An 11,864-nucleotide genomic window follows, 5' to 3' on the forward strand; every position below is an offset into this window, starting at 1 on the left:
TCAACATTCACAAGGCCGCAGGGCCAGACAGATTACCAGGACGTGTACTCCAAGCATGTGCTGACCAACTGGCAAGTATCTTCACTGACATTTTCAACATGTCCCTGACTGAGTCTGTAATACCAACATGTTTCAAGCAGACCACCATAGTCCCTGTGCCCAAGGACACTAAGATAACCTACCTAAATGACTACCGACCAGTAGCACTCACGTCTGTAGCCATGATGTGCTTTGAAAGGCTGGTCATGGCTCACATCAACACCATTATCCCAGAAACCCTAGACCCACTCCAATTTGCATACCGCCCCAACAGTTCCACATATGATGCAGTCTCTATTGCACTCACACTGCCCTTTCCCACCTGGACAAGAGGAACACCTACGTGAGAATGCTATTCATTGACTACACCTCAGTGTTCAACACCATAGCGCCCTCAAAGCTCATCACTAAGCTAAGGATCATGGGACTAAACACCTCCCTCTGCAACTGGATCCTGTACTTCCTGACGGGCCGCCCCCAGGTGGTAAGGGTAGGTAACAACACATCTGCCACGCTGATCCTCAACACGGGGGCCCCTCAGGGGTGTGTGCTCAGTCCCCTCCTGTACTCCCTGTTCACCCATGACTGCATGGCCAGGCACGACTCCAACACCATCATTACGTTTGCCCAGCGACACAACAGTGGTATGCCTGATCACCGACAACGATGAGACAGCCTATAGGGAGGAGGTCAGAGACCTGGCCGTGTGGTGCCTGGATAACAACCTCTCCCTCAACGTGATCAAGACAAAGGAGATGATTTACGGGGCTGTAGTGGAACAGGTTGAGAGCTTCAAGTTCCTTGGTGTCCACATCACCAACAAACTATCATGGTCCAAATACACCAAGACAGTCGTGAAGAGGGCACGACAAAGCCTATTCCCCTCAGGAGACTGAAATGTTTTTGGCATGGGTACTCAGATCCTCAAAGAGTTCTACAGCTGCACCATCGAGAGCATCCTGACTGGTTGCATCACCGCCTGGTACGGCAACTGCTCGGCCTCCGACCGCAAGGCACTACAGAGGGTAGTGCGTACGGCCCAGTACATCACTGGGGCCAAGCTTCCTGCCATCCAGGACCTCTATACCAGGCGGTGTCAGAGGAAGACCCTCAATATTGTCAAAGACTCCAGCCACCCTAGTCATAGACTGTTCTTTCTGCAACCGCACGGCAAGCGGTACCAGAGTGCCAAGTCTAGGTCCAAAAGGCTTCTCAACAGCTTCTACCCCCAAGCCATAAGACTCCTGAACAGCTAATCATGGCTACCCGGACTATTTTTTCCACATTGAGGAACCATCTCCTTTCGACTGCAAAATTCCATTTAACTTTTCTAGAGGCTCTTCAGCGGACAGAGACTGCAAAGAAACCCTTAAAATATTGTGAAGATAGATTTTTTAATGAGCTGTGGTCCTGGCATAATTGTGTGACGCCATCAGGGCCGGATTAATGCAGAGGCTTTCCGGGGCTGAAGCCCCTGGGCCCAGGCCCGTGGGTGGCCAAAGAGGCAACAAAAAATGTACAATAATAAAACAATTAACACATATACACAGTACCAGTCAAAAGTTTAGACACACCTACTCAGTCCAGGGTTTTTCTTTATTTGTACTATTTTCTACATTGTAGAATAATAGTGAAGACATCATAACTATCAAATAACACATATGGAATCATGTAGCAACCAAAAAGGTGTTAAACAAATCCAAATATATTTTTTATTTCAGATTCTTCAAAGTAGCCACCCTGTGCCTTGATGACAGCTTTGCACTCAGGAGCTCGCTCTCAATGTAAACAGCCTGCTGCTGCTTGCTGCCGCTTTGATAATCGTTGTAACGTATACACCGGGAGTCAGAAAGCAGGTGCAGAAGGTGAGTTTCAATACTTAACAAATACAAAATAACAAACATGCAATGTTATACATTCCCTAATTAATGACATAATTACAATCTGGGTTTATTTTGGAAATGATCTTTTATGATTCTATACTCCACCTTCGCCGTCCGGACCGGCCCGCACCTCACCCTCGGGGCCATCCTTCTGGCCGGCGACATCGAGCGTCGGTGTAAGGTTCTGTATTTATTTTCTTAGTTCACCTTGTGTTCTTGAACGTAGCCCTGTTTCTTTGTGTTCTTGAACGTAGCCCTGTCTTTCATTTTTGTTCATTGATTTCACCTGTGTTAGTTACTCACCTGGTCTCAATTCGACATACCAATTAGGATCTGGCAAAAAATACTTGAATCAATTATAGAACCCATTGCCCTTTATGGTTGTGAGGTCTGGGGTCCGCTCACCAAACAATAATTCACAAAATGGAACAAACACCAAATTGAGACTCTGCATGCAGAATTCTGCAAAAATATCCTCTGTTTACGATGTAAAACACCAAATAATGCATGCAGAGCAGAATTAGGCCGATACCCGCTAATTATCAAAATCCAGAAAAGCGCAGTTAAATTCTACAACCACCTAAAAGGAAGTGATTCCGAGACCTTCCATAACAAACCCAACACCTACAGAGAGATGAACCTGGAGAAAAGTCCCCTAAGCAAGCTGGTCCTGGGGCTCTGTTCACAAACACAAACAGACCCCACAGAGCCCCAGGACAGCAACACAATTAGACCCAACCAAATCATGAGAAAACAAAAAGATAATTACTTGACACATTGGAAAGAATTAACAAAAACACAGAGCAAACTAGAATGGTATTTGGCCCTAAACAGTGAATACACAGCGGCAGAATACCTGACCACTGTGACTGACCCAAACTTAAGGAAAGCTTTGACTATGTACACATTCAGTGAGCATAGCCTTGCTATTGAGAAAGGCCACCGTAGGCAGACCTGGCTCTCAAGAGAAGACAGGCTATGTGCACACTGCCCACAAAATTTGGAAAAAGTGGAGCCTTGCCTTTTGGTTGATCCATTTGTGGTTTCAGGATGGGTGAAAACAGAGTTGGGTACAGTGGAATCGGTGCGGGTAACCAGAAGTGGTCTAGTGATAATTGTTTGTGTTTCGTTGGTCAGAGGGAGAAGGCGCTCAGATTTACACAAATGGGGGAAAGAATTGTGAATTGTTTTGCTCTCAAGATAAGGGAGCCATTGAAAGGAGTGATTACTGGGGTACAGTGGCGGCTCCTGAAAAAATTCTCAGGAGGGGCAATTTTTCTGATGATTTAGGTGACCTACACACATTTTTAAAAAGATATGTCCAGCAACAACATGAAGACAGGGGCAGCATATAAGTCAATACCAGAAGCATTTATTGACTGATCTCAAAAGTGTTGGCTTACAAAAGCAAAATAAGTTATCACAGTAAAAATAATCAAGGGTGTTCTTTCACATTCCTCAACACTGCATAAACAATATGTATGGCTTTGTAAAAATGAACAACCATATTCTGGCCAATTGTATAGATTTGTAAATATGAACAACCATATTCTGGCCAATTGTATAGATTTGTAAAAATGAACATGAACAGATTTTTTTTTTTTTTGAATGGCAGTACCTTTCAAACATGTCTGCTTGCAGTAAGGTAGCACTCACAAGGTGGCCAGAGAAAGAGAACCTTTCTTTGGTGTGATCCAGGATGGTGTTGCAGACCTCTTCAGACAGCCTCTGCTTCTCCTCTTCTCTCAAAGCTGTTCTGGGTCTTTTGGCTCCTGTTGCTTCTTGCAGCTGCTGTTGAGAGGAGTCCCTGAAGGCAAACAGACCAATGTGTTTGTTGGCTTTGTACAGTATTGTTGTCTATGTGATGCACAGGTATATGCAATGTATCCATGTATAGTACAAATACTTCAGTTCCACTTAAAATGGGCAGGGATGCATAAAGTCTTTAGTGTTTAAGTTAGCCTTTGTGTCTCACATAGCCTGGATGTTCAGCACAGTATACAGTGGTGCTCATAAGCTTATGATCCCATGCTAAAGTTGACTAAAAAAGAGGAATAAAAAAGAAAAGAAAATTGGTGTCCTTAAAGGTTGGATTTTCCAACTTTTTTAATTAAGTCATTAAGATCAATTTCCAAAAGATGATTTTTTTATTTTTTTATTCCTCTTTTAGTCAGCTTTAGAATGTGTTCATACACTTATGAGCACCACTGTACAGTACACATAGTATATAAAATAAGATAGATTACACCACTGGCCATATATAATGACAATAATGTAATTTCAAACACAAATGCAGTCTCCTTTCATGCATACATTTTCAAATAAAGCTCTGCTTTGAGAAAGATCGAATGATATTGTTTAATCTTTATCTTACCTTATGGCCTGCACACTGCTTGCGAAGCTGTCGAGGGCACGTTTGATAAAGACAGCATCGATGTCCTTATTCTGTAGCTTCTGGTACGGTGGGCTGGTCAAATGAACCCAATGAACCCGTCCGGATGGCTTCAAAACATTCTATGAGGTCGTCTCGATTCTCGTAGACAGTGTTCACGACTCTGCTGTTGCTAACCTCATCGTTGTGGCGGCGGACAGCTAGCCTGTATCCCTCATCCAGTTGAGTGGCAATATTCACTCTCACCAAAGCAGACAATCTCAAACAGCTATCAATGTGGGTCTTTGACAGCTCATTTTTCTTAATCTTTTCTGAAAGATGGTGCATGTCGGTTACACCAGTCGCTGTCCAAGCGTTGCTGTCTGCCGTTCATGGTTACGTTACGTTACGTATGACGAAAGCGCGTAAGTGCAAGCCCTCAGACACCCATAGAGAATGTATTGAAAGCTCAGAAATTTGAAAAAAAATATTTTACATTAGAGGCTATGAGAGACTTCTGGGCGATTTTCAACCTGACTGAAATCGCCCCCAAAACGGGCGGGGACATTTGAAGCACGACTTTAGCCTGATTGGACATTTAGTGGCTGGCAGATCAGACGTGAACACTGAACTACTGTTGCCATGATATAATTGATTAGAAAAAAAATCCCTTCCTTTTCCCGTTTGGCAGTGCGTCGCCCATATCGCCCTATTGAACACACCGCCCATGCTGGGGTATCAGTAAATGTAAAAGTTGACCAACTGAAGGGGAAGATTCCCGGTGTTTGTGATGCTCGTTGTTTGGTTCGATGCAAACAGGGTGGCCTGACAAAGTGAATTTAGGATATGTTATCCTGTACGAGCTTATGTGCCAAATACATTACGATGTTACAGGTGTCAAACTTATGGGCATGTGGCCGCAGTGTGTAGGAGGGAGGTTCCAAAGTGTTAGAAGTGTGCAGACGGGCATAAGACAAAGGAATGTGTAGCATTGGGGAAAGTAGTGGTATGTGCTAATTGTAGGGGTGCCCATGGGGCTGGGGATCAGAAATGTCCCGTGCGAGAAAGGCAGGTTGAGGTTTCCAGGGTAAGAGTAGTGAAGAAGTTGTCATATGCTAAGGCAGTGAAGAAAGTAGAGGAAGATGGGTCAAGGGGGAGGAGTGGTGAGTAGTAGATGGGTCATTCTACAGATTCGGTGCCTTTTGTGATTGAGGAGGATGAAACAATGAACATTAAAATCTTAAGCTTTTTTTTATTTGATGTGACAAAGTAATGTGTGTACTTGATAGAAAATACCTTTTCCCATCTCAATGTAGAGTATTAAGTTATTATTCTGTATTATTTTCTCAAACAAGTCCCAATTTAATTCAACCCCGTCCACAGTCATTTTGTTATTCAACTATTCATTTTTCCAATAAGCTTGAGATCAGCTTCTGGCATAATATCACAGTTTAGATGTCCCTTGTAAATAATGGCATATTGTAATTAAAGAGAAAATCAAGAAAAACTGACCAGCACCATCCTTTCCAGTTTACGATGAAGACATTTCTAATCTAACTCCACATTTTCGCAAGAAATGTGCAAGAATGCTGCGTAATTCCTGACAAAATTGAAATAGCCTTATTTACCCTGATTTAATACACACAATAAAAACACTATTGATGTTATATTTTGTGTATTTAATACAAAAATGTAAAAAAATAATCTCGTAACAGGGATGAATGCACCGCAACAGGGTTGAAAATCATGTAACAGGGTTGAGTGAAAAGCATCACGTGTCATATGTTTTATCTTTTGAGATCACTAACATGTTGCCATTTTTTAAACATTTTAAACAGTTTTAAACCTACTGTCAACATAGCTTTTAAAATCTAAAGAATCTAGATGAAAGCTAGACAGAGTAAAACACATTAATGAACTAATAACAGTAACAACATTTAATTGATTTCATAAAAATATCCATCTGATAATGGCAGGAGTCTGTTTGAACATTGAGCAAACATCTTAACATTGATAACCTATATAGGTCACATGTTGCCATTTTTTTACATTTTTAAACTACTGTCAACATAGCTTTTAAAGTTTAAACAATCAAGATGAAATCTAGACAGATTAAAACACATTAATAAACTAACAACAGTTACAACATTTCATTGATTTCATAGAAATATCCAGAGTAATGGCAGGAATGTCTGTGTTGTTTGAATGTTTGAACATTAAACAAACATCTTAACATTAATAACCTATAGGTAAGCCTACAGTTTGTTCACCATTTTTACTGAGAGAGCCTAGCCCACACTTCCTTCTGTATTTCCATGTGCCTAGAAGTCACCGGTTTAGGGGGATCAATGTGTTCCAAGATGTCCTCAAATGGATACCACAGGATATCATCAAGAAGTGGCCAGAAGTACCTATTTGGTCCAGCACAGCACATGCATTTGACCTGCACATGGGATTCATCTGTGGCTAGAATTATTCCGGGATAGAAATCGTCATCATATTTGGCCACGCACCATTTCCCGCATATGTCTGGATTTGCCCAATCAACCTCCCTCTGTGACACGACTGATGTAACTTTAGGGGTAAATGTGAAATGTTGTGTATTGAAACACTGGCATTCCAGTTTCTTGTTGTGGACTGTGCACATACAGCTTACATCACGGTAGGCAATTTGCCTTGCAGCCACACAAACAAGTTGGTGGATCCGCATTGTGGATGGAACTACTGGCAAATTGGCTGGCATACCTTGGACGGCTTTCTCGATGGCCTCGTCTTCAATGAAGTAAAGCTTGATGGCAGTGTTGTTCTCCTCTAAGACCCTGTACAGAGTATGAGCATTTGGGATGTCACATCCTTGACTTATCAGCCTGTCTGCGGTTCTTTTTAGGGTTGCACCAACACCATCTGGTGCTCCCCTTCCCATGCCCTGCTTCAAAGAAATTCCAAGACCCTGCCCTCAAGCCCCTCTTGGCCAGTTCTGTGCTGAACAGAAAGAAATTGCCTTTTGCCTGTACTGGGTACAAGGGCCATCGCTGAAGAAGTGTACTGTTGATATGTTGGGGTGGGTATGTTGCAGGTCATCAAGCACAGGACTGAGGTGTGCCCAGATAGCAGGAGGAGCCTTATTCCTTGATGGAGAAATGGTGGTGAAGCAAGTTGGTTGCTGATTCTGTCCAACGTAGAGGACACCTGTGTGGAGGACGGCCTGTTCATGAGATGAACCAAAGTGAACAGACTGTATCTCTGTCCCATATCTGCAGGTGAAGTTTTCTGAAAAATCAATATGGATAAGGCACTCATCTGCAGACATGTTTTTCTTGAGTTCGCGACAGTAAGCATACTGCTGTTTAATGTTGAAAAGATGTTTCCGAAACCTGAAGAGGAGCGTATGAAACAACTGTACTAGTTGTTCCTGCGTCATGTTTACCTCATCCTTCACAGTGACTTTTACTGTTTGACCTTCCTCATTTTTTCTTTGCTTTTCTTTGACCGCCAAGGCAGTATACTGTATGTCTTTTTAGACTAGTCTTCATTTACATTCTCTAGTCTTTTTATGCATTACCAAATTATGCTTTAAAGCAACAAAACTTTATTTTCTGTTGATTGTGTGTCCATGACCACCACCACCTCGTGTCTTAAAGATCTTACATTTCCAGGAGAATTACCTGACCACCCGCGCCGGATGTCCCTCACCTTCCTCTCTATGTGTGTTTCCTTTCTGCTGCTGTTTTTTCCATTGTTGAATCTGAAATTGTAGGTCAAGGTCAAGTCAATGACCTGCTTACTCTTCAAGACTAAATATTGTATCCTTTTAATCACTATGTAGTAAAATGAACATGAACTTGCAGATAATACTCCTAAATATGTCAATGTATATAGGAGAGAGAACAAATTAATTGTCACTTTTTTTAAGTTATTATTTTCAAAAATTCCTCGTACTTTTAGTTGATACTGTAAAACCGTAAACAACAAACATTCAACAAGAAAATATGATTGGTATTAAGCAATATACATTAAATATTGCTAAGATTTAACAGCTATTCAACCCTGTAACAGCCATTCAACCCCGTAACATTGAAAAATGTGATGGGGTTGAATGTGACAGGGTTGAAGATTTTGTGCTAATCTGTTGCTAATTCGGGATGCTAGCAGCTAGCAGTGTGCCACATGGCCTTATTCAACAAAAGACATTGTTATACTTCATAGCTATAAAAACAATTCTTGGTAAAATCTTAACTATGAATTCCCCCCCCCCCCAACAGAGTTGAATACCTGAGATTGACAAAGCCCATATGTGCTTAAAAAACATGAAATATTTATAAAAAGTGAGAGAGCAGCTTACCACTTGTCACACCAGGCTTCTCTGAAGACTTGTATGATGTCACTTCCTCATAAATGATGTCCACAGGATCAAACCATTATTTAATTGTGAGTGGGGGTATTGTTGCGTTACGGGGTTGAAAGAAATACAAGGACAGGGGTAAAAGCCTGAATTTCTCAGAAAATAAAATGTCTTATGCTGAGAAAATGGATTATGCATAATAAGGGGGCGTATACAATTAATTTAACAAAAAAAAAACATTATTATTTAACACTGTGTACTCAAAATGAGTCACGCCATTTGCATGATGGTCAATAGGGACAGGCGAAATTCTTAATACTCCTAAGAAAAGCAAACATATAAGTATTGAAATTCATCTCTGTTTAAAATCATATTCTCTACTCCATATTAAAAACATGTAAAACTTTGAAATGTTGTAATTTAAGTGTAGTTTGATAAATGTTCTGACAAGTTATAACACTAGTACATCTTGGGACACTGACAATACTGAAATGTCACCGAATCTGTAGAATGACCCAGATATGTACCAATACAGAGGGATAGGCCAACAAGCACCAGTCTCAACGTCAACAGTGAAGAGGCGACTCCGGGATGCTGACCTTCTAGGCAGACTTGCAAAGAAAAAGTCCAGTGTCTGTGTTCTTTTTCCCATCTTCATCTTTCATTTTTATTGGCCAGTCTGAGATATGGCTATTTCTTTGCAACTCTGCCTAGAAGGTCAGCATCCCGGAGTCGCCTCTTCACTGTTGACGTTGAGACTGGTGTTTTGCGGGTACTATTTAATGAAGCTGCCAGTTGAGGACCTGTGAGGCGTCTGTTTCTCAAACTAGACACTCTAATGTATTTGTCCTCTTGCTCAGTTGTGCACCGGGGCCTCCCACTCCTCTTTCTAGTCTGGATAGAGCCAGTTTGTGCCGTTCTGTGAAGGGAGTAGTACACAGCGTTGTACGAGGTCTTCAGTTTCTTGGCAATTTCTCGCATAGAATTGCCTTCATTTCTCAGAACAAGAATAGACTGACGAGTTTCAGAAGAACGTTTTTCGTTTCTGGCCATTTTGAGCCTGTAATCGAACCCACAATTGCTGATGCTCCAGAAACTCAACTAGTCTCAAGAAGGCCAGTTTTATTGCTTCATTAATCAGCACAAGAGTTTTCAGCTGTGCTAACATAATTGCAAAAGGGTTTTTTAATGATCAATTAGCCTTTTAAAATGATAAACTTGGATTAGAAAACACAACGTGCCATTGGAACACAGGACTGATGGTTGCTGATAATGGGCCTCTGTACGCCTATGTAGATATTCCATAGAAAATCAGCCGTTTCCAGCTACAATAGCCATTTACAACATTAACAATGTCTACACTGTATTTCTGAGCAATTTGCTGTTATTTTAATGGACAATTATTTTTATTTTCTTTCGAAAACAAGGACATTTCTAAGTGACCCCAAACTTTTGAACGGAAGTGTATGTTTCCAGTAAGATTAGATTTTTTGCATTTATAACAATGGTTATTCATTGTACTGCAGGGATGGAACGTAAGTCACAGAAATTTAGATTGTGGTGGCAGCTGCAGAGAGGGATTTGGGTGTGTGAGACTTGACATCAGAAGAGTTAACATGGAGTGTTAAGTGGTGATGTCCTATCATTTCAGGTTGAGGGCATGAGGTAGGAATGAATATATGTAACTAGTGGAGTAGGGTGGTGTTAATTATTAATAATATTTTTGAATTTGTGAGTGTAGTGTTAGATGGTTGGGTATTTCTTTACTTTATTTTAATTTTCAAACAAAATATAAGGGGAGTTGTACTCCAGTCTACTAGGTGGCGGTAATGCAACAAATTGGATGCCAACCGCCGTTAAACCTCATCGAAGAAGGAGACGAATTTCTTCATTGCAAATCATTTCCTATATGTGAGATAATTTACTTGTTCTCTGTAATATCGTATAGCTTTGGAATCGTGACATGACCTACTGTGGAGGAAAATATGCAGGTTTCTGGACTCATACCCTGACTCTGAGAAGGGATTGCGTTACGATTAGTTTGGCAACCGCGTGACCCAGAGTGACAACCTGAACGCGATTGTTCTACAGTCTGCTGGGTGAGGCGTTATACGTTCCTCCATTCATTGACGAATGAGATTCCTAGATCCTCCTTTCTCTAATATCTCTGCAATGAGCTCTTAAATCGAGATCGCTGTGTATTTTGCTATTGCATGGCCAGTGTGAGCCAGAATGTCTGAAGAAACAATAGCTTCCCCAACGGATCCGGTAAGTCTGGGTCCCTTTTAACAGTATAGGCCTGCTGTATAAAATGTCTAGGCCTAGTTGTTATCATATTTGATCCTCCACATTCCTCTGTTCCGTGTTAATGGCTGGACAACAAAAAAAGAATACAACTTGTTGGATTTTTTTTTTCCTTCAGCAAGATAACCTACTACTATATCATGCGTAGGAATCTGTTTCTAGTACTTAATGATCTCTCCTTCCTCCCAAAGTGTGCACTTGTTCACCTCCACTGATTTGAAAATCTGATTATCCATTATATGACCAGATACTCGGAAGTGGCCACTCAAAATTAAAATACATCTTATTCTGTGGGGTTTATCAGCGGTTGTCATCTAACTTTATGGTACTTTACACCACCTACTGTACTGGAGTGTGGGCCAGCGACAGGGATCGAGGAACTAAATCCTATATGCCAGCCCCGTTTCTCTTAAAAAATATAAATATTTGAGACTGTATCTAACGATGTTCTACTCAGTATTCTCATCAAACTCAATTCCTCTACCCCATTGTCCCTCATACAATTTGTGGGGGTGAATAGTTATGCACGCTCAAGTTTTCAGTTTTTTTGTCTTATTTCTTGCATCTTCAAGGGTGGTAGGCAAACAAACCCCCAGAAAATACATTTTAAATCCAGGTTGTAAGGCAACAAAATAGGAAAAATGCCAAGGGGGGTGAATACTCTTCGCAAGCCACTGTATGACCATATACTCAAGTGGCAACTCACAATGAAAATACATCTTATTCTGTGGGGTTTATCGGCAGTAACCCTAATTGCTCCTGTAAGTCGCTCTAGATCAGAGTTTCTGCTAAATGACTAAAATGTCAACAATGAATAGATGCCTGCCCTTAGTGTCACTGTTTCACTGTTCCTGCCATCTCTGCACCACCACTGCCCATATCATTCCCTTAGTCTCTGCTTTGCTCATTGGCACCTTAACCTCCT

The sequence above is a fragment of the Coregonus clupeaformis genome, unplaced genomic scaffold, assembly GCF_020615455.1.
Source record: "Coregonus clupeaformis isolate EN_2021a unplaced genomic scaffold, ASM2061545v1 scaf0482, whole genome shotgun sequence".
Lineage (NCBI taxonomy): Eukaryota > Metazoa > Chordata > Actinopteri > Salmoniformes > Salmonidae > Coregonus > Coregonus clupeaformis.